At 32.4% G+C, this 24,221-nt stretch overlaps 1 protein-coding gene and 2 long non-coding RNA genes across 4 annotated transcripts in view; 1 reads left to right on the top strand and 2 right to left on the bottom strand.

Annotated features, from left to right (window-relative positions):
* The window catches only part of LOC139498337 (neuralized-like protein 4), a 226,625-nt gene that overhangs the window by 106,982 nt on the left and 95,422 nt on the right, over positions 1-24,221 (bottom strand). The window lies entirely within an intron of this gene.
* The window catches only part of LOC139498340 (uncharacterized), a 79,259-nt gene that overhangs the window by 31,807 nt on the left and 23,231 nt on the right, over positions 1-24,221 (top strand). The gene's annotated exons all lie outside the window — the stretch shown is intronic.
* LOC139498339 (uncharacterized) lies at positions 9,516-11,033 on the bottom strand. The gene is made up of 2 exons (XR_011657893.1): positions 10,946-11,033; positions 9,516-9,883 (listed from the first exon to the last, which is right to left on the bottom strand). It is a non-coding gene; the product is annotated as an uncharacterized lncRNA (long non-coding RNA).

Raw genomic sequence — 24,221 nt, 5'->3', positions numbered from 1 at the left:
TGTGATTTTTTTTTCTGAGACAAGTGCTTGTGACAATCCAAAAGAACTTTCAGTCATTCGATGTTCAGTAATTCAGTACTTTGATTGTTTGAAAACGAGGTAAAAATACTCTGCCACATTCGGTATGTGTTTTTGTTAAACCTTTTTTTTTTTCTCTTCTGTTTTGTATCGATCTCATGCGTTAAGCCCTTTTCCACTGATTTGTATAGTTTGTTCTTATGCTGTGCTGTAACAAAACTGTCCCAGCTGTTTACAAGCATGTTAAACGCCGCAATGTATTTTTGCCTGCTCCAACTCAGGAGCATGTAGTTCAGTGGTTGTCGTTTGTTGATGTATTTTACATGTATATGTGTCTTTCGTAATTCATCTTGTTTTAAAATAGGCCGTTATTTTTCTCAATTGAACTCTTTCATATTTTTCAATTCATGGACTATTGTAGCTGACAATACCGTATGTTTTTTTCATTGTTGAAAATTATATGGTTGCCTATATCTAATTTCTTGCATCCACTACATTTGAACTTTGTTGGATAGTTGACTAATCTGCATTAATACCAAATCTTCTTATTAAAAGTTGAGGGGTGTGTGTATTTCTTTGGAAAATTTCAATGTTTTTCTCCCAGGTCACCCAGTTTGAATAGAACATTTTGACATTTTGCTGTGCTCTTGGATTTGAGTTAAGAACCAACCAAAGCTCACGGCCTGTTGGTGGGTAGTTGATGACTATATGGTAAGCTCTGGATGTCTTTTTGAGTATTGCACACGGTGATTTGGTGATGTCTTCATGCCATGCATTGTCCCATTATTTTATATAGACAGCTTATCAGTCAACCTGATCTATCAAAGTAGCTCTACTCGCCTTTTGTATAGTCAGACGAAAAACGAGATATAAACTGACTTAGCTTGGTGTTTTTTTTTAATAAACTCATATAAATATAAAAAAGAAGATGTTATATGATTGTCAATGAGACAACTCTCCACAAGAGACTAAAATAACACAGAAATTATCAACTATAGGTCATTGTATGGCCTTCAACAATGATCAAAGCCCATACCACATAGTCAGTTATAAAAGGCCCCGAATTGACAATGTAAAACAATTCAAACAAGAAAACTAACGGCCTAATTAATGCACAAAAATTGAAAGAAAAACAAAAATGTAACACATAAACAAACGACAACCACTGAATTTAAGGCTCCTGACTTGGGACAGGCACATACATTTTGAATGTGGCGGGGTTAAACATGTTCGCGGGATCCAAAATTCAAGTCAAATTGATATTTCAAAACAACATAAAAAAAAAAAAAGTGTAAAAAAAAAATCTGTTAATAAATGTTGAAAATATTATTGTGTTTGTGAGTGGAAAATTACTTAAAATTATAGAAATATTCAAAAGCAGCTATCGATCGCGTTTTTGTTCTGCTGCTACGTTAACGGAACACCAATCAAGTAATCGATCTTCATGACTATGGCTTTAATATTCAATGGTATAAAATATCATGTTCTGCTTGTCGTAGACTCAAAAAGACTTCAAGTTGGAATAGATCTACGAAGACTAAAGCACGTTCATGTGTGGTTTGGCAATTGTACATGCCCACGACACCGATGTTTAGATATTGTTCGGAAGATGTTTCGAGAAGTAACGATGCTACCGGACATGGGCAATTAAACTGTTACAGTATATTACAGAACACAAAACTGGCTATCTTTGCTGTAAATATAAGTTGAAAACCGGACATGGTTTACATTAAAGCTAAAAATCCCAATTCCACTGCATCAAATAATTTAAAAAAAAAATATGACCTTTAACGTTGGAAGGCTAAACTAGCATTGAGCCGTGTCCAGATCCTAAATAGAAAATAAAGAGATGTGGAGTAAATGTTCACGGGACAAAATCGCACACAATATATAGAAAAAATACAAATTATTAATGAACAGGGTTTTTATTCCTGTTCTTCATCTTGAAAGGAGCTGGAGGGTCTTCAACGAGGAATAAGACCATTGATCCTCATTATACAAAAGTAACATAGGTTTATAGTGCATCGGACTGCAAAAACATAAGTTCCTGGTTCGATCCCCGTTCCGGGGAGAAAATTTCCAATCCACTATTAATAAATATGTTTAAACTAACAATAGACACACACTTGACTTTGTGGATTACGTTATTTTTTTCTTCATCCTACATATGTCTTTTGATATTGTTCATACATGTAAATACTAGAAGTCTTACACTGTATCTATATATTTTGCTCCGAGACCAGAGCATAATAAAATAGATAAAACAAAACTTGCGCTTTAGATTAAGAAATGGTCTGAAGGATTTTGTCTCATTTTTTTCCAGTTCTTCTCGGGTCCTTGAGCCCTTCCCTCGCCAACAACATATAGGTTGCTTAATTTGTTAAAGAGGCTAGTTACGCTTCTGTATTATCATCTTAGATTAACCTCTCCAAACTTAAAAGTAAAGATCACGCACCCTTATTGTTTAGATTGATAAATACTTTTGCATCTGTCGACATTTTCTTCGATTAAAATAATATTGATCTGACAACCGCTGTGCATGTATACTTTAACGACCTTTAAATGAATGACAAATGACAACATTGTCATTTTTTGAATGACAATTGAACAGTGTGGGAAAGATAAATTGAATACACTTTCGTTTTTCGGTTTTTGTTTTAGTGAAATCAAAAATGAAAAATGAAAACACTTTCATTTTTCGATATTAGTTTTTGAGAATCAAAAATGAAAAATGAAAATACTTATGTTTTTCGTTTTTTGTTTTGTGAAATCAAAAATGAAAAACGAAAACACTTTTGTTTTTCATTTTGGTTTTTAAGAAATCAAAAACGAAAAATGAAAACACTTTCGTTTTTTGTTTTTTTGTTTATGATATTTCAAAACGAAAAACGAATGGACGCAGATATACACGGACCCAGTCAGCCAGTATCCCAGGCTACCATTTTACTCTAAACATTACCCAATACATACCCCTGGGCCAAACCCCAAATAATTAAAATATATCTTGATTGAGAAATAAAATTAGTGTAAACATTTTGAAAATAATTGTCTCTGTCATGGAAATGGGGAGATGGCGATATCTTTTCTCTGACAAGTCAAAGGGATATGGGTCACTTTGGTTAAAAGTGGGTGTATTAGGGGAGGGGGGGGTGAGATTTAAAAAAAATGTTTATAACCCCGCCGCATTTTTGCGCCTGTCCCAAGTAAGGAGTCACTGGCCTTTGTTAGTCTTGTTTGATTTTTAATTTTAGTTTTTTGTGTATAATTCGTAACTGTAGTCGCCCTATGTCCCCTTTGGGACGAAGTGGATTAAGTAAGTAAGTGTATAATTCGGATTTTAGTATGACGTCCATTATCACTGAACTAGTATACATATGTTTTTAGGGGTCAGCTGAACGACTCCTCCGGGTGCGGGAGTTTCTTGCTGCATTGAAGACCCATTGCTGGCCTTCGACTGCTGTCTGCTCTATGGCCAGGTTGTTGTCTCTTTGACAAATTCCCCATTTCCAATGTCAATTTTATGTAGGTGACGGGTGTATAGTAAAAAATTAACAGTTTCATAGTTTTAAGACCATGGTCATTAACAAAATATCCAAAGAGGACACAACCTAATATATTCCGATCAGTACCATGATCATTCTAGATCTGTATCTGTATCTGGAAAAAAAAACGTTGTGGATAGAAATATTGGCTTTAATACAACGATAGAGAGAGAGCCGTCGATGTATTGACGATGTACGAGAGCAGTTTCTGAACAACTGTCAACGCTCGGTGTGCGCACTACAGTTTCTTCAATGTGGTTCCAATGGAATACTATTTTTTATACAAAAAAATGAGTCGAAATATTGTGGTAGTTTTGCTCATTCAGATCTTAAAACACTTTGTGTAGTTTTTCATATGCATTTTTTTCACAACATTTCTTGACTGATAATTGTTTAATCGGGCCCTTGGCAGCCATTCAGTGTTCTTTTTGGATGAGTTCTTTTTTTTATATTTTCTGGTTCTATAGCATTGAGAAACCAGCCCCTCTACCACCTCGTACAGAAATATAAGCTTCTGGCTTGAGCGTCTTGTCTGTATGTCTTGTTGTTTCAGTTTTGTGACCGTGTTTGAGACGCAACCAACTTCTCTGGATTTGTACATGTAGTCTCCTATAATAAATCTCGCAGGGGTGGTCGCTGTATTCTTTCAAGCTTATTGATGTTTGTTGATGAGTACTTGTCCCATACTATTGACCATATGATATCCCACTATTGACCTGACCGTTGAAACATATGCGGTTTTCTTGCATTCCGATGGACAATAACTAAAAAATTCTTATCAGGAATCCTAGTGTAAATTTTGCCTTTTTGCTTACGTTGGAAATATTGGTAGTCCAATTTAAGTACTCGTTTAGTTTTCTGGTTCCTTTAGATTTTATTGTATAATAGTGCATATTCAATACAATTTTTCATTTAGTTTGTTTTGCAAAGTACAAATATGATATAATAAAACACTTTTATTTTCATTACTCAGGAGCCAAATAAATAAAGAGTGTTCGTCCATTTGCTTCTTGTATTAAAATATCATTAGATAATTACATTCTCTTCTGAAATTTTCATATTGAGATTATAATATTAAAGAGTGATGGGTGTCAAACCGTTTCTTCCATTATACATTTAGTTCAAAATTTGAGACCAAGGACACTCTTAGTGTAAATTTTCCAGGACCGTCTAATATTTCATGTATTTAGTCTTATTTTGACCCGGTTAAATCGCAAGTAGAAATTTCCTGCCAAGTGACAGTAATATATTTGCGAAGTTGATAAAGAAGCCCGTTCCAGCGACACATCTATGATACATTAATACAGGAAGTGACACATCCTACCTCAGGTTTGGTGAACAATTCAGTAAACACACATGTTTATTCGTGGTCACCTCTAAATAAAAACGAGACCCTGTATACATGCCATGTAAAGCAAACAATGTATTTATCTATGTGTTTTCTTTTATATAGATAGGCTGTACATAATTGATTTAAATTACTTTGGTATATATTGCATATTGCGGTGCTCCTATTTACAGGAGGTATGTACACCGAAGAAGAAACCGAGCGCCATATGTCGTCATAATGATCGTTAGCATAATACAACGGTGACATTTCACACATTGACATTTTACACATTGACATTTCACACATGGACATTTAACGAATCGACAAGTTACAAAACATCGATATACAAATACAACTTGAAAATTTACAAATTGACATTATAACGAATCGACAAGTTACAAAACAACAATATTCAAATTGACAATTTACTGACCAATCGACAAGTTACAAAACAGCAATATACAAATTGATAAATCACATAGTTACAAGTTACAAATTGACAAGTTACGAAGTAAGAATTTTGACCCCGTTGGCTTTCCATACACTGGTGCAGACTTTCTCGTCTAACAGTTCCTTACCATTGAAGAACTCTACGTTCCCCTTCCAGAAAACACCTTCATCAAATGCCATTTCTTGAATGAAAACTGGCGAATCTAACCTAGCTTTTTGCATTATGCATTCATAAATAAAGACTCCTAGTTCTCAATGTAACCACACTTCCCATAGCTGCTTGCATAGAAATTATCTAACCTACTAATGCAGCCACTTGCCTCGCTTTAAATAAACAGTTCCCTGAAGATATTTTCTCGAGAAAGTGTTTACAAAATTTCTCAGTTTATATAATCGTTCAGGTGATGCATAAATCTTACACACATGTCCCATATTAAACCTAACAATGTAACTGTCTAAGAAGGTTGCCAGTTGCATTTTTGTTCTACTATAAGAAACACAAACATTTGCAATTCTGTGTGCACTTGTTACTTATCTCTAATACTTTCTCATAATGTTCCGCTCCACCTATGCCATCATCTAAATACATGATGATTTTTATACCTTTTTTTCTTAAATACTGTACTACTGGTCTAGTAACTTTAGTGAAAATGTAACCGGTTGTTGAAATACCAAATGGCAATACATTAAAAACATAATAGGAAATCTTTCCTGAAATTTCCCACGCAAATCCAAGATATGCTTTATGTTAAGAAAATATTTCAATATGATGGTATGTAGATTTTAAATCATATGAAAACAGATAATCTTGCTTGTTAAACAAATTTGCTGCATCGCTTGCATCTTCATACTTAAATCTAAATGTATGCAAGTACGGATTTACATGCCTGGCGTCTAAAACTAATCTCAACTTCTCCTTATTTTTAGCTACTGTAAAAGGATTTACTACTTTTGGTATGAGATCAACTTTGGATACACAACCTAAACCAATTAATGTTTGTAACTCGCTCTTTACAAACTCAGGATTATATAATGCCGATCTGTTGTTTTTTAATGAACAAATGCTTGGTACAGTGAAATAAGGTAGTTTATACCCGTTCTTGATCACGTCTAATACTTGATCATTATCACCTGATTTTGTCCAATAATTAAAAGCCTTTTTAAGCATTTCTTTTGGCGATCTAGTATCTACTTGTTTACTTTTCGACATGTTGTTTTCGTTATAAAGAAAACTAGACTTGAATAAACACATACGTTATATTTTCAGAATCGGAAATACCGAATTTTTCAAAATCTTGACAATCTGATAAATATTCAAAGTCAATACTTATTTTATCAAAGTTCTGCTTCATTGCAGCATGATCTATATGCCAATGACCTGATTTTCCACATTCGTAGCATTTCCCTGCTCTGTGTACTAGTGGAGCGGCGAATGTTTAAAAAATCGCTTATTTAGCGAGTTTAAATTACCTAAATACCTAATGGGATTTTAATGGTTTAAAATGTCTATCGATTATTCAACTTCAGAAAAAATGTTTATCGTAAAAGTCAAATGTGGTACAAATGACGTTAAAAATAGCCTTAACTGACGTTACCCAATTTGCACCGTATACCCCACTGCTGATTCGTTACTCATATTTCATAACAAACCCGTTCTAAAAAAAAAAAATGTGAACGAAATTGGTTAATACAGTTATTTTGAATTCATACAATATAAGAGCATTTTCAAATAGTCCTATATTGAAAGCACAATGCATCTGAAAATAGCTGAAAATAACACTGAAAATAGTTGAAAATAACACTGAAAAATCATCGTTTTTCACCTAGCATTATTTGCACGTGCAGTATATGTGTACTTTAAATGTACAACAGGAAAGCCGCCGTATAATACTACAATTGACTCGACTTACTTTTTTGCAGTTAATTTCTAATAAGATAAATATTTGGATAAATATCTGCTTTTTATCGAGATTTCAAGCCGAATATTTGTCACAAATTTACCGACATTTTTGTGGTTTCTAGTTATAGTCCCACATTCAGCAATTTTTCGAAGGTCGATTGTAGTCGTTTTCAAGAATATTTCTTGTTTATTTTGTAATTTTCGAAAGCTTTGTAATTAATTTATTTTGTTTGGTATTGTTGTTTATTAGTTTTTGTTGAATTTAACGGGAAAAGGGAATATCATTATAGGGTTGATTTGGTTTTCAGGTGTGTTTGATTTCTTTTTTATTCAATCAAATGGACAATTTATCAGTCTCATTAAAACTAGTCCCGCCAAAAAAAGGAGAGTGGAAGTTTGTGTTGACAATTGCATTATCTACAATTATGTTGTTGATGAAATTTTAATAACATCAACGGAATCTGGAAGAAAAAAACCTGATAAATGCTGCAGCAAAAAGACGTGACGATTTGTTCAGTTATTTGAATGAATTCTGCAATGAAACATCAATTGAATTACCCGTATTTACGTACCATAGGTCAAGTTACAAAAGCTACACAAGTAAGCAGAATGTAAAATCAGTAGCATGTTCTTCAGCTGAGAAGTAAACCCAAGATATAAATTACGATTTATCTAATTCTTTGTTGACTGGAAATAATGATCACCCTTTCAATATATCAAATTGTATTATTTGCAGCAAAATGTCACACAAAAGGGTAAAAACATTACATACCATTTCATCTTCTGAAAGGTTATCCAATTTTAAAGATGCTGCTGTTAGAACATGCGATGGTGAAATGATTAATCGAATAGAGCAAGAGAATTTGCTCAATAATGCAGTTTATCACGCAGCATGTCTGACCACATGAAATTGTATAGGAATGTCCCTAATTGAATTCTATAAAGTTTTTTTTTTATATCAAGAGACGGCTTATTTTTAAAAGACGTTATATCAGAGTGTTATCTAGATCTACTATTGATTATACTTTGGATTATACTGCTGGTTTGGACTACGTTATATCTTTTAACTTATTTGCATCTATATGTTTTGCTTGATTTTGTTGTTGGTGTTACCCAAGTTTTTTTTTAAAGGGGCACTTTACAACAAAACGCAGTTTCGATTGTTTAGTCTTTAAGTACGTTTAAGACAAGTGGGAATAGGGTACACTTCCATTTTTTACACATTTTCATTTGTTAAGACGGCAATATTATTTCGTTAACACCATTCATCATCTCATAGAGCCCGATGACCTGTTCATATCAATTAACACATACTATCGTATTCGTATCAACATTTATTGGGTTGCTTAAGTGAGTTTTTGTCGAGTACTAGTATTTTTTCAATGCATTTAAATTATCTTCAACTCATGATTCTCCCTTTGTATTATTTGTCTCCTTTTCATTTGAAACAGCGCTCTTATGAAGTAAGTAATAGCAACGATGTATATGGCGATGTTAATGAGACTACTCTCCACGGGAGACCCAAATGACACTGAAATTAACATTTATAGGTAACTAACGGCTTAATGTATGTACCAAAAAACGAACAAAACAACAGATATGTTTAACACAAACAAACGACAACCACTTCATTACCGGCTCCTGACTTGGGACAGGCACATACAAATCATGTGGCGAGGTAAAACTTGTTAGCGGGATTCAATCCCTTCCCTAACCTGTGACAGGGATATAACAGAACAATTCGAGAACGAACTATTAAAATCATTGTAATGTTCCTTTTGCGTTGCCTGCTCAATATACCACCTCAATTATGTAGACTGATTCCACCAGTTAACTGAATGGATTTGCATGTTAAGCACACATACTAACGGTCAATAATGTGTGTAATGTAAATGCGTTACATTATTAACCTTGCTTTGTACTGAACAAAAATGAACTACCTTTCAACGTGCTAAATGTATTCTACAAAGTTACCTTTCTTAGAAAGACATTCTGCCTACCTAGACACAATATTTTTAACAAAGAATACTAATTTGGAAGTATTAAGTTTTACGATTCCAGGGTTCAAACCGAGAAATTCTGCAATCTAGGCATTCACGCTACAACGAGACATTATAAACGGTTCTGCTGCGCTGAGTGGTTGCTATTTTGAAAATAATATTACTTTTCCCTGTGAATTCCACAATTTTGAAAGAGTACAGCGAACATAAGAATCCTAGAAATTGTATGTATTGGAAGTTGAACAGCATGTATGAATATATAATAAAATCGTATATTTTAGACATGAATTTTCATTCTTTTATTTGATGATTCCAACTTCTTTTCATATAAAGGGTCAAATACAAAACGAATGAAACACACAGTCTGTCTTTTTTTTAACCACGATAAACTATGATACAAATCTACAAGATTCGTATGTACAAATATAGAATGCGTAAATGTGTCTCATTTATTTTTTTCTTCATACTTCTTCAAATGCGAACAAACGTTGACGGCTAATCCTAAAGGCATCTCGAAAAATTCTTTTAGATCCTTTTTGTCGAGTTCTAATAAGGCAGCCCCATTGACGTGTTCTGATCTGAATTTCTCAACATACGGCGCACAGTTAGGTATTGACTCTATGAACTCACAAACTGTTTTCACCTGGAGAGAATAAAAAATATATAAAATGCATAATTAATTTCACAACACAGGTAAACGTTTCACAATATGGTTACATGTTGATACAAACCATATATCTAGCATATGTTAAGGGTATAAGAGCGACCTTTATGCACACTCGTCTAATGTTATTCTGAACTTTTGTTGATGTGTATCAACATTTTCCGACTGTTTAGATTTATAGCAACAGAACAATATACATGTGTGTACAAATTGCTTGATTATCTAAATTTCAGGGCAGACACATATGTACATCCTTTTTAATCAAACCCTCATCCATTTAACTACAAACTATTTATAGTCTTTTAATTACAAAGCTTAACCATGTTAACAGCAGAAACGAAACCTTTCTAAGTGCTCATAATAATAAAAAAACATATACATGTACGTCAACGCACTGTGAGTATTTGCAAGAAATATCTTAGATGAAAACCTACTTTTTTTATCGAAATGCTGACTTCACAGAATTGTATTCTCTAAACATTGCATATCTTTTTATTTTTGTATCGCAAACTCCATCAACATCATCACTTAACAAGGAAAGGTGTATTATCATGCTGATTGCACCTTGGTAGTCGATGTTGTCGATTGAATTTAAATTTTAGTTGTTTGGCAGAGATGTTGATTTAAAGCCACCCTTGCTGCTGATATGGGACACTCACCATTACGACCAGTGAATAAATATTACTCTTTAAAGTCCAAAATTAAGATACAAAAAACAATATTATTGGTAAACATGTCAACATTAAATATTCAAACGTTAAAATTGTAAGCAATTTGATATGTTTTTTTGTTTTTTTTTATTAAAAAATCGCAATTTAAATACTAACTCGATTTTCAATCAAAATATTCACCGTTAAAATATTTATCAAACCCGACACCTCATGTATACAATTTGGTGTTACTCGCGTTTTGAACTATTCATTTGAGTCACGAACGTTTGAGAAGACATGCATCGTTGGATATGTACCAAATGAAATATAATTATATACGTGCGAGGATTTTAGGAAAAAATGCTTATAATAAGGAAATAGTTATACATACATTCCATTCTGCTGGTCTCCCGCTGAAATTAGGCGCCTTTTTGATTGCCACCTGTGCTTCAGCTCCAGCTCCTGTAGCAGATTCTGATGATAAAAAGGTATTTCAAATTGTGCTATTGGCTGTAAATAATGTATTTATTCACTTGTGTTATATAAAGACTACTTGTTGATTGATATGAGTACTCAACAAGTATTTATATGCGACAGATATTTTTAACAAACATATATATTTTAGATACTTAATCAAAAACTGTGAAAAATTAAAAATATTCGGACTATAAAGGCACATAAATTTGCTATTGGTTTAATAGGTCAATGGTATAAGGGAGATTATTCCAAATGACGTAATACATAAGGGAGATAATTCCGATTGACGTTATAAAACAATTGTACTAAACTATATTAGGAAAATATTAGCCAATCAAATTGCGAGAAATCACTCCAAATCTGAGTAAAAGAATTTGTCTTACATATATGGACAATTGGTTGATATAATTTTTTTCTGAACATATACGTTCCTTTCAGTAATATTGGTTGGTAGGCGGAATCATCTGACAATTACTTTGAACCATATATACCTTTATAATGAGTGTGGCCAAGTTTAGTTAAATTTGTCTCTATAGTTTCAGAGAAGATTTTTGTAAAAGATTACAAAATATTGCAAAAATTTTAAAAATAGATTATGAGGGCATTTTTGTCGTGGTGTTTTCTTATTTGAAGATCTTATTTTGCTGACAATTTTGCTGTTTCATTTAGTAATATCATTCGACAAAGTCAAGCAATCACAATTGACTGATGTCAAGCATTGGTTCCGGACGGATGCCAAGTAAAAACTTAAAATTGTGAATTCATTATAAATAAGGTCCAGCGATCATTCTTAAAACAACGATTGAAATTAATATTCATCAACATTCTATGATTTAAACATTGGTTTGTGAAAGGATGAATCAAATGTAAAATATTTTTAAATAGCGGAAGTGAGTTATCGACCAAGATTTTACTTGAAGTGATGTTTTCATGCAATAAGTTCTTGTATACCGACCAAACAAATAAAGCATAGCAACAAGTAAAGATGACCGGAATGATTGTTAGAGTTTTAACTGCAATAATCTGATCTACGGTCAACATGTTAGATTAAGTTCTACGATAGAACTGTGCAATTTATTAAGGGCTTTTATGATGATAATTCTAAATGTGTTTTTTTTTTCATTAACACATTTTCATCAAGGTGATATAATCATTTTCTGGTAAACATTGTTAAATCTTGTGACAGTCTTATTTAATTAGTCTAAGTGAATGCAAACGATCACACACACTTCTATAAATTTTGACTGAAGTGTGATACAATGCTATTTCAGAGACATGACTGGCGATTTCATTGAGGGCAGTATTGGTGCTATTATATTTATTTTACTTATTTATTGTTAAACTATTGTTAGTTTCTCATGTCAGTCAATCTGAGTTCGATAGACATATCTTTTTGGTTAATTTTTGATAAATATGTGTAGGAAATTTATGCATAGCTTACCTTTGTTAATGATAGAAACTTGGCAACATTTTCCATAAAGGTCAACTACACCATAAACAACTGAAAAGTAAAGTGGTTTTTTTTTTGGTTTTTTTTAAGGTTGTAAGGTTCATTGTAAATCATTGCTGCATCCAGATAATTTGAAGTTTAGTAGACAGTATGGCAATTGTCGATCATATTACATCTGTTTTTTAAACATAATAACAATAACAACACATAAATGTCGACAAGTGGCTGTATTTTAATCAACACAGATTGATACTGCATCAATAAACGAGAATATCTGGAATAAAACTGGGAGGAAAGCAAGGCAACTAACAAAGATTAATAACGTTTCTGAATCAGAATAAGAAACACACCAAACATAATGCTTTTCACAGAAAGTAAGCTAAACACCGTCGAAGCAAAACTAGATATAATTCAATAGATCAACCAACGTTCAACTTCATAATTAATTATTAAACAACAGATTAAACACGAATACCGCAAAAGTCAACAATAAAAAACTAAAACGCAGACTGCTGACTTGGAAAATCTACATTTAGAGTATGGAGTCGGACTATTGACACAGTTTTGACAGAAATTTTCGGCGATTTTGATTCTTTTCTAGTTTTTTCCACGATGTATGTCTATGTTCTATAGTTTAAAAGATATAGGAAGATGTGGAATGAGTGTCAATTAGACAACTCTCCATCCAAATAACAATTTATAAAAGTAAACCATTATAGGTCAAGGTTCGGCCTTCAACACAGAGCCTTGACTCACATCGAACAACAAGCTATAAAGGGCCCCTAATTACAAGTGTAAAACCATTCAAACGTGAAATCCAATTGTCCAATTTGTATAAAACAACAAGAAACGAGAAACACGTGTAAATAACATAAACAAACGACAACTACTGTACATCAGATACGGTTGTTTTTGCTTGGCCAAAAGCACCAATATGATAAAATTGTCAATTACTTTCTAAGAAGATTGACAACTTCATTTCCGTGACTTATTTTCTCTGATACTTACTCGTATGTGCATACAGATAGTGTAATTCTAATGATTTTCACCCTTAGAAGTTTCCCATTATCTATTGTGTGCTAATTATAAGCGGAACAAACAAATTGGAAACTATTATTACTTGATCTGTTTAAGGATTATTGCTGCTAGAGAATTCACTATTTGTTCACCATGGTAAGTTTAATAAAAGTTATTGGTTTTTGCTTTTAAGAAAATGTTTCAAATTATTGCAAAGAAAATCAAGAAAATTATCGTAAGAGCAGTTGCCCGATGCGGGTTTTCATTAAAGTTGTTGTTAGATTGTGCCTTAACAAATGTAAGATAACGGTTCTCATAAAGTTATTTTATTTAGACCATTCCTGCATATTATCTGTACTTTAATTATTTTTGTGAAGCTACGTAAATTACCAGAGTGGATGGTAGGACACATGTTTGAATCAATATTGCACAAATACAATAGTGGCCAAATAAGCTGTCAATTGACAAACGACATACAATGTAATACGAACTGATGAGAACATGTTACTTGTCTGTTGGGCAAGAGGAGCGTAAACACATTTGTTTGATTGCTTTAATGCATTATAGCAAACAAGTACTTTATATACAAACATGTATAACCATGCATATATGTATAAGCATTTGTATTACATTTTGTCAATCAGATTGATGCATTCTAATCTGATACACTATTTTGTTTAAAACAACGTTCATCGTATGGTCGAAATAATGCTTGTTTTGTCTTTATCCTGTGTTCTGTAATATGTAGAATAGGAATCAGAAAACAAATGGCTTCATCATGTCATATTGAGTTGTTTTGTGCAATGTATAGCTTAAACCATTTATCGGCTATATCATGTATATATCAGCGATATTTTGTTCGAGGTTTTGACCTTATATTTGGATTTGATATCATCTTGACTCGCATTTCGCTACTTCTACTTCATCATGTTCATACAACGATGACGTTTGCACGAATGGTACAATATGAAAAGTACATGGTCTACTATGAAAACTCATTTCACGGTATTTGCTTCACGATTGTTAAAACCGTAAGAAGATGAATTAGTTATAGAAACATTTAAAAAAGTATTTCTATAACATACATTAATGACTAAGTAAAAGTCCTCAAATAAAACAAATATATTTAGATACTACACTATCAATTTTACAACTAACATTATCACATTTGGATTCCTCAAATAACAATCAATAACTCCAATAAATTAAAGTAACATTTACTCTGCATTATACACATCCATATAGTGGTCTTACCTTCGGGTAAATTTGAAAAAGCTTTACCATGGTCGATACCATTCCAGTAAAAGTGTAGGGTACTGTCTGACGCGATCAGTATACCAAGTTTATCACCGACTTGTGCTGTATCTGGATTTAAGGAATATGCATTAATCCTCTTTCCATTTTTGTATAAAGAATTACCACTGAAAGATAAAGTGTAAACAATGAAGGTTTACTTTTATTTTTATTTTCTTACCCGGTAACGTCTTTAGGATAATCCTTACTTAAAGTAATTTAAGACATGTAATCTTTGAAATTATCAATGTAGAAATTATACTACACTGTTATTGGACTTAATATGATGAAAACTGCCAATGTAATATAGTGTGTAAACTCGGCCAATACAGAATAATTCGGCCAATAAAGATTTGTTCTGTATTGGCCGAGTTATTCTATATTGGCCGAGATGACACAAGTGCAGGATTTCAGAACGTCTGTAGATTTTACATCAAAAGTCACGATAAACACAAACTGAAAGTAAACAGTTGTTTTGAAGACGCAGTTGTCATTTAGTTATTTAAACATGCTGAAAATGTCAGTATGGCATACATTTCAGGCGAAAGACGGTCACATTCATATAAAAGGTATTTTGAAAGCAGACGATAGAACTATTTCAGGTTTGGGGAACGAGTAGATTATCACAAAGTTCATTTCTTGACGACCTCATAATTTCACGATTGTACACATCGATTTTAAATTAGTTTCTGCATAACCCATACAATGGCAGTACCTTTCCAATTACTATTTATGTGTCGCGTCTAGATTTAAGTTGCAACACTTTATAGTGACTGAAAAGGTTAGAAAAATTCGTCAGATGAAAAAATGCTGAAGACACCTGAAAACAGCACCAGATCATAATGTATTGCATCTAATTAAAAGAAACAAACTGAGATTTGGATAGTTACACTTCAAGGTAAACATAGTTATCTCTTTCGAATGAAATTTAAAAAATATTGTAATACTGTAGTTAATTAATTAAGATACTATTACGTGTATTTCTGTATTTGGCTTGTTATTGGTCCTCGGCCTCGCCGCAGGCCAATACAACAAGCATCGAACCAATAACAAGGCCAATAAAGAAAGACTTACGTAATAATATCATATAATCAATGTAGCTTAGATTGGGTGACACAAAATGATCTCTTACTCCACAAATGTCGTTGTTTTACGTTTTCCAAATAATGCTTTCATTATTTTATTATACGACATTTACACGTATCTGTGATTAATGAATTAATGTGCTACCTAATATTAGCAAGGTCCTTAAATATTATTTCACTTTTAAAGGCAAATATTGTCTTATTAAGAAACTTTGCTATCTTATAAGTTCTTGTTTTCTTTCTTCATTGTTTACTGCTTAATGGAAAGCTGCAAGTATGTCACATATAGTCAGTACGGTGTTGTGTAATACTCTATTACTGCAATACTAAATAACACTAGCTTGCAATTTTATGACATTCTCAGTTTTTTAAATGATATAAATATGCTACTGGAGCTAATAAATACAATACTTGCAAAGTATAAAATAATATCAAGGCAACCCATAAACACGTATATTGTTTCGATTAGTACAATGAATACTGTTATTACAAATTGAAATGTATCTATAAGTTGGTCTGGGTAATGTGAAAAGTTTTAACTTTTTGTACATGTTTTTGGTCGTTGAAGAAATTAAACACCAAAATTTAACAACAAAATGTAGTCATATAATCCAATTATAGCATTGGGTGTCATGCATGGATACATGGTTAATATATAAGCTCTATAGTGAGAAAAAAAAAAGGAACATTAATGCGTGTTGTGAGGTTTCAAATTCAAGGGATGGGTATTAATATTAAAATCATTGATTGTATCGACGGTAAGAATTTGAATCTAAATGTGAGGAATACCTGAAAGATTAGAAAGAAATAAACAACATCATGTAAAAATGTGTAGGGAGAGCAAAAAATATTGTAACTAAAATGATCAACGGATGCGGTTCAGTAAAGGAAGGGTCAATTCTGATAAACATCAATTCTAAATCTAAACAAATCAAAAGTAAGACAAAGTTTTTAGGATCATAAACCGATATCTGCAACATAATAGCCGAATGGTGATATTTTTTTTGAAAAATGTATTGGTTTCCGATGATGGCAAATAAAAAATTTCACAAAACTGTATCTTGATTCAATTAAAACGTGCAATATGGTTACAAAAGGTATCAGACTTATCATTTATTACGCCAGATGCACATTTCGTCTCTTTAATTAAGGATGTCTGCTTGTCATGTTTTGGAGTTTTTGTCAGATTTTCGGAATCCCCTGGTTTTATCCAGTTTAATGCCTTAAAAAATTTGCCCATGAACCCTCATTTTTCTTTTTATAAATCGTTACATGTATAATTATAAGTCATTTGTAAAAGTTTTATGAAATTTTGTTTATTTTTAAATAGTATTTTAGAAATTTAACTGGTCAATGATAAAGCTATGAAAAATCAAGAGAAAACATTTTCCCGCCAAAACTCCAATGTCTAATATCTCGAAAACAAGCACATTGACCCCTATATTTATTTTTTGCTTTTTTTATTCCTGAATTCATTCCCTATCAATATATACTAGATTTATGAAAAGTTATTTATTTTGAAACTGAGCAGCGAACATCCTTTAGTCCAATAAATAGAAACGATATCCTTAACCAACAATTATTCGAAAATATAAAATTCAATACAACAGAATTCTTATTTTCTTCACTAACTTCGGAAAAGTAAAATGCATGCAATTAAATTTATTGGGATGTAAAACAAAAACATAAGAAAATAAACCACTTTATAAACAATATCATTGAAGATAAAACAAACTGGATTTCAGAATTGACAAAATTGAAATGAGTTATTCTATAATCGTTCAAAGTTGAAATAAAAAACGTCAACCTCCATCTGGAACGACAAAAAAATAGTTATTTAATTAAAAATAATTTAAAAATTTACGGCACTAAATAAATTAGTATATCCTATATTACCTATCTTTGAAAATTATCCAATATTCGTAACAACAAGATATAGGTCTAATGAAATAGAATATTCAGTATAATTCGAAACTACCTCGAAAAAAAGATATGGAGACATTTAGATAAATATCCTCTTAGAAAGCAAATCAAATCAGCAGGAAACTTATAAGATTATCTTCTCGGTGTAAAAACTGTTTAGAATAGTCAAATCCAATAATGGTCAATGCCATTTTTGTAAAACAAAAAACAAAAACCCTCACCCAGCATTTAATAACTGTAACAGTATATAGGTTGTTTTTTAGTAGATGTTAGACATGTTTTATGCTTTTAAAAAAACATAATGTGCTGAAAAATACAGCAGATATTCTAATGAGACAAAAAATATAATACTAGAAATATACGGTTTAAAAAAAAAGAAAGATATGATGTCATACCCAACACGGTCAAATATATCTTATTGATTATCAAAGAGGGACGAAATATAACAGAGGGACAGTCAGACTCATCAATCAAGAATAAACTGACAACGTCTGGCTAAAAATAAAAGAAGACAAACAGACAAACACTAGAACACATTAAATAACATAAAAAACTAAAGGATAAGCAACTAGGAATATAATCAAAAATCAGTTTCTTTCAATCTTACAACCTTATACATTCAACAACAGATATGAAGTATACATTAGTGACCATCGTCGATCATGTGGCCTATCAAAATAACTCGCCGACACACTACAGTGTTATTCATGTTATCCAAGTGTTTAAAGTACACATTTTGTAGAGTGATTCATGAAGTAGTTCATCTTACGTACAATGCTATATTGTTTTGTATGCTGGTTTTCGCTTATTATCGTTTATAACAGTTATAACTGGTATCAGGTTAGTAGAAATTTCCTACTTTCTATACTTGACCATTTTCAGTTATATTATTAATGAAGCAACCATTCATCAGAGTTTAATTGTCACACGATTAGAAAAAAATCCAGTGCTAAGAGTTTTATATAAAAAAAAATAACGGGGAAAACATGTTTCTCATCCATGGACCCCACTTGAGACATCACTTGACAAAATATACAGTGGCATGTATGATATGAATGGTTCTTCAACAACACGACAGGTACGGTATTTGGTTATGAAATAAATTAAAGTTTTTAGATGTTTCTTAAATATAAAAAGGAAAGGATTGTTCACGGGTATATAGAATTATTTTAGTCTTATGAAAATGAAAAAGGTTGTAATTAATTACTTAACAACTCTATCAATGACATATAAAGCAATCTTCTATTAATATAACGAAACCTTATGTGATTTGTATATAGAGTAAAATTGAGCAAGGACATCGGGAATGTGTCAAAACGAAAACAACCCGACCATAGAGCAGACAACAGCCGGGATTTATTTTTGTTGTTGACATAGCTGTTTTTTTTTCTGTAGTGACTAAGATTTTAACACAGTGTTGACTCCAGTCCCTAATAGTTTGACATTTTTACCCATTATTTCTGTTTGTTTTGATTTTATATTAATGTCAATATAATGGAATCTTATGCGGCTGTTATACAAGTGAGAAAAAGCAAGCTGTTAGTCTAAATTTTGCCAAACTGACACAGACATAGAAACGCCTGTGCCAAGTAAGGCTTAAAACAAGTGTTTTTCATTTATTTGATATTTGAACTTTGATTTATCCTTTTATTCAAGGACTTTCAGTTTTAAATTGTCGTTTAAGCTTTGTATGTTGGTTTATTTACTTTTTACATTGAAGCTATGCCGAGACAAGTTGTTATCTAAATGTTTGTCAAAGAGAACACCACTTCATATAAGATATAAACAACTGGTTAAAAACCTGATTTGTTTTAACTACAAACAAAAGGCTGACAATCAGTTGCTTTCAATTTCAAAATCATCATTTATCTCATTCATATTCAAATGTCTACATCCGATGTTATTATAATATTTCAACACTAGCGAACGTTTGAACTTGTTTGAAAACCAAAATTATGAAAATTTAAAAGCGACTTAATTTTACTTTCATCAACAACGTTTTGCACTGGCGATAACCAATATTTGTATAAAAGGTGTTTCATATTTAGTTTGATTTGATAGATCTAGATAACGGTAATTTGATAACTTGATTTTTGTTTTCCTCGCTTCACTTAATATTACCTTGTATTGATGAACCACATAAACATTGAAACGCTGCAATAACATCGAGTATCATTTCATAAAGTCTATGAAATCTGGTGAATATTTACTTAAATGAATGCTTGTGTTTTGCCTTGACTTTTACATATTTCAGGTATTGTTCTAAGCAGTATGTTTTTGAAAAAAGGTGATTGAAACATATTTACATGTTTTGAATCAATATAATATTCAAAGGCAAGAGTTGTAACAGTAATTTGAAATCAGAGAAACGCGTAGAGAAGTCTCATTCCTTCCGTAAAACATGAACTTACTTTAATATCCAGCTTTCTTTTAACCTCTCTCCAATGGGAATTCCCAATTGATCAGATGGTATATTTGTCGTCACACCTGTCAATAGATCATCAAACTGATCTGAGATTTGTAATATTCAATACGGTTTGCATTTGTAGATTACTATAAATGTATACGATTGACAGATTTCTAAGGTATATGGACTGATATGTTTTAAATTAATGGTACCCATGAAAATTCATTAGAAAATTAATTTAATTATCTTATTTTAAAATTGCGTTTGTTTTGGTGTTATATGTGTTTTATTGAATTATTTTTAAAAACGTTATGTGGTTTCAAAATCAGAAATTACATGGCTAGTTTAAACAATTGACACGAATCTGTGACGTTGTATTGCACACACTTTTTTTCAGTTTACATGAGGTTCTTGTCATAACTTGATGTCAGTTGTTTGTTATATCGTTTATTTAATTCAATTGTTATTTTAACTAAAACCGTTCTATCAAATGATAGTAAAGAATCTATAAAATCATCATCAATGTATTTCATGGTACTGTGAAACGAGCTGTAATGTGATTAAGAAAGTAAAAGTAGACTACTTAAATGAAAACCAACGGAATAATAAAGCTTATACAGTCTGGCGGCTACAAGCATATTTCAAACGAATTGTGCACATCCTGCTACACACATGAAATTTGGCATAGATCTTCCTCAACTATTCTTCTTTTATTTCAGATGATTCAGCATTTAAAAAAAATGTCTCACTTCCTTTAAAATCCAAAATAGCGGACATCATACTTAAATCGGCCCAATATCGAAGGCTAGTATGTGAAAAGGTAATAGTATCATGCTGCTATAATAGTATTGGTACAAACCCTTGTTATGTACTACTTTTGGATATATTACATGTATTATATAGATTATATGTCTTTCAAAACCCTACTTCTGGTAAAATCCAATATGGCGGACATTATACTAAAAAAAGCTTATTTTTTTAGAGAGGGATATTGAAATGTGCTTGAACTGTTTTAACGTACTGCTACTATCATTAAATTATGCAGGAACCTTTCTTTGATGTTTCTAAAGGATACAATGTATACGACATATGTCTTAAAAACACTTAAAGCTGGTAATATCCAAAATGGCGGACATAGATATATAGTATTTTTATTATTTTGATATTCAACTTCTTTTCAAAATGTGAACAAAGTTGGTTTTTTTTTGTGGTGGTCATTAATTTGTTGGCTTTAGGTTATACTGTAAAACCACTAATCATATATTATAGTTGATATTTAAGTACATAGATAACACTTCCGGTAAAACAAAAACAATATGGCGTAAATGTCAAAGATGAGTCCTCCATATCTTCGATGTAGAGTTTTGGATAGATTGATTAAAACAAAATTAAATTAATCCAGTTCTAAAACATTTTAAAAATTACCCCTATTTGGCCCAAAAAAAATACTAATTCCCAGTCACCACCACATGCACATGACGCAGTGCACAGGAGACTTGATTTTCCACATAGACAACAACTGTGGCAACCTTTCTTACATCCAAAATGTGTAAGCTTCTGACAGAATGATGAGACCTCAGAAAGAGTTTTTAAAAGTTATATTATTTGTCCCTAAGTCATCCATTAGCGCCTGTACTGGGTAGCAGAAGAGCTAATTTTAAGCTCGTCCCTTAAACACGTTTCTTAGTATATTGTACGTTTTGCATGCTGGAAATGACTAGGCTAAGTTGAGGAAATAGCCTCAATTAGCCTTCCCTTTTGCGTTAATAGTTATTGCTTGCTTTGTTAACCATGCTAACCCCATTTGATAAGTTTCTGCGATCTTACAGTAAACACCGGTAATTTAGGCAGATCAATTATCATTCTTTATGTTAAAGTTACATCTTCAAATGCCATCAATGTCTCCCACGCAGTCATTCTTTCCTCCTGTTCTACCAAACAGAGAACTGTATCACAATCGGTAAATACATGGATCACAATATGTGTGTGAGATCATTCTTCTCTAGTGCATTTGAACGGTCATTGATAGATATTTATCCAAAGCATTCCCCCTCCTAAACACAATCGATAGTTCGTCTACCCCTATGTCACGGAATGGCGGAACAGTAATGACAGCATCATCAGTAATGACTGTTCGAATCATGACTCGTTAAGGTTCGTGTTTCACTGCATTAGAAACATGCACTATAATTCAAGTGTCTGCCTCTTAATGTAAACTTGGTGCTTAACTTGAAATATATAACGTGGCGGTTAAGATAGAATATCCTGAACATGTTTTGCTACAACTGCCATATGCATCCAAGGCTTCATCCACTCTTGGAACAGTTTCACGTTTTTTTTTAAGGTAAGGGCATTATACCCTATCAGTATACTCGTTATGGAACACCTTGAAACTGTAACAACAGTGGATGTAGTTTCATATGCGTACATATACAATACCGGTGGTTCAACGATTTTCGGTACTTATACATCTTCGGATTTCAAATGTTTGGCTTTGAGCGTTCCTGATGAAGGTAAATCCAGAAAAGCGCTTCGGACGCAATGAATTATTAAACGTGTTGTTTTATATTTTTACATCACTGGGTCGATACCTCTGCTGGTGGACTATCAGTCCCCGAGGGTATCATCAGCTCAGTAGTCAGTGCTTCGGTACTGACATGATTAAACAAACTTTACTAAAATTGTCCGTTTATAAATTTTGAAATTATTATGAAACTAAGGTTTCAACTCCCTCAGGCAAAGTTGGCTTTAGATGAATTTGGCTATCTATTTTAGGTATTTTTAACATATAGCTCTTCAACGATTTTCGGTACTTATACATCTTCGGATTTCAAATGTTTGGCTTTGAGCGTTCCTGATGAAGGTAAATCCAGAAAAGCGCTTCGGACGCAATGAATGATTAAACGTGTTGTTTTATATTTTTAAAGGCTACAAGAAACAAGAGCAATATTTAGGGGAAAGGGAATACATAGTTTTCTGAGAGATGACGACATTAAGACAGAACTATTTAGTGTTCATTTACATGAGCTTGCTCAATAGATTTTGAGGAAAAGGTACATGTAGTTGTAGCAACAAATGATAAGGATGTTCTCTGTGTTATCCACCACATGATGGTGTTTCAAGTTTAGCCCCATGTTAACATGAAGAGGCTTATACTAGAATAAAAAAAATGTTTGTACCTGATGCAGTGATACACAGACTTAACTGAGTCATGACTCGAACAGTCAATACTGATGTTACTGTCATTGCTGTCTCGTTACTCCGTGACATAGGGGCGGACGAACTTTGGCTTGCATTTGGAAGTAGGAAAAGCTTTAGATATATATCTTTCCATAACCTTTCAAATCTATGTTTTCTTAAAAGGGAACTTCGTTGTTGACATGGATGGCATTTGAAGATGTTACTTACTGATTTAGAATGTTGATTGATCAGCCAACATCACCAAATATGGATTTGATAATGTCATTGATGAAACGATACATGGTTTTGAAGTAAGATCGTAAAAACTTATCAGATGGGGTTTACGAAGCAAGAAAACATGTTTTAGGAAGAGGAAAGAGTTATTGATGCTATTTGAGTGTTTTTCAGCATGTAAAACGTGCGATATACCATGGCGGGTGTGGGATAGTAACAATCTTGGATTTTTTTCCTATGCTTACTAGCCCAGACGCTTATGAGGCTATTTGACGACTCGGTCTAGTTTTTTCAGCATGTAAAACGTGCAATATACAATGGCGGATTTGGATGAGTAACAAGCTTGGAATCGGTTCCTATGATTAATACTCCAGACGCTTATGAATGGCGAAGGGGAAAATATGACCCATTGAAACCCTTTTGGACAACTTTTTTGTGAGGCCTCGTCACCTTATCAGGAGTTTGTACATTATTGATGTAAGAAACAATACCACGATTTATGTAAATGAGGGAAATCGGCTCTTTTATTGTGAATAAACATGTTTCTGCGGCAATATCAGTAATTTTAAAGATGTTTTAGTATTTAAATGATTTTATTTTA

The sequence above is a fragment of the Mytilus edulis genome, chromosome 12, assembly GCF_963676685.1.
Source record: "Mytilus edulis chromosome 12, xbMytEdul2.2, whole genome shotgun sequence".
Classification (NCBI taxonomy): Eukaryota; Metazoa; Mollusca; class Bivalvia; order Mytilida; family Mytilidae; genus Mytilus; species Mytilus edulis.
The sequence above is the reverse complement of the archived record's forward strand: the minus strand, read 5'-3'. Positions and strand labels throughout refer to the sequence as shown.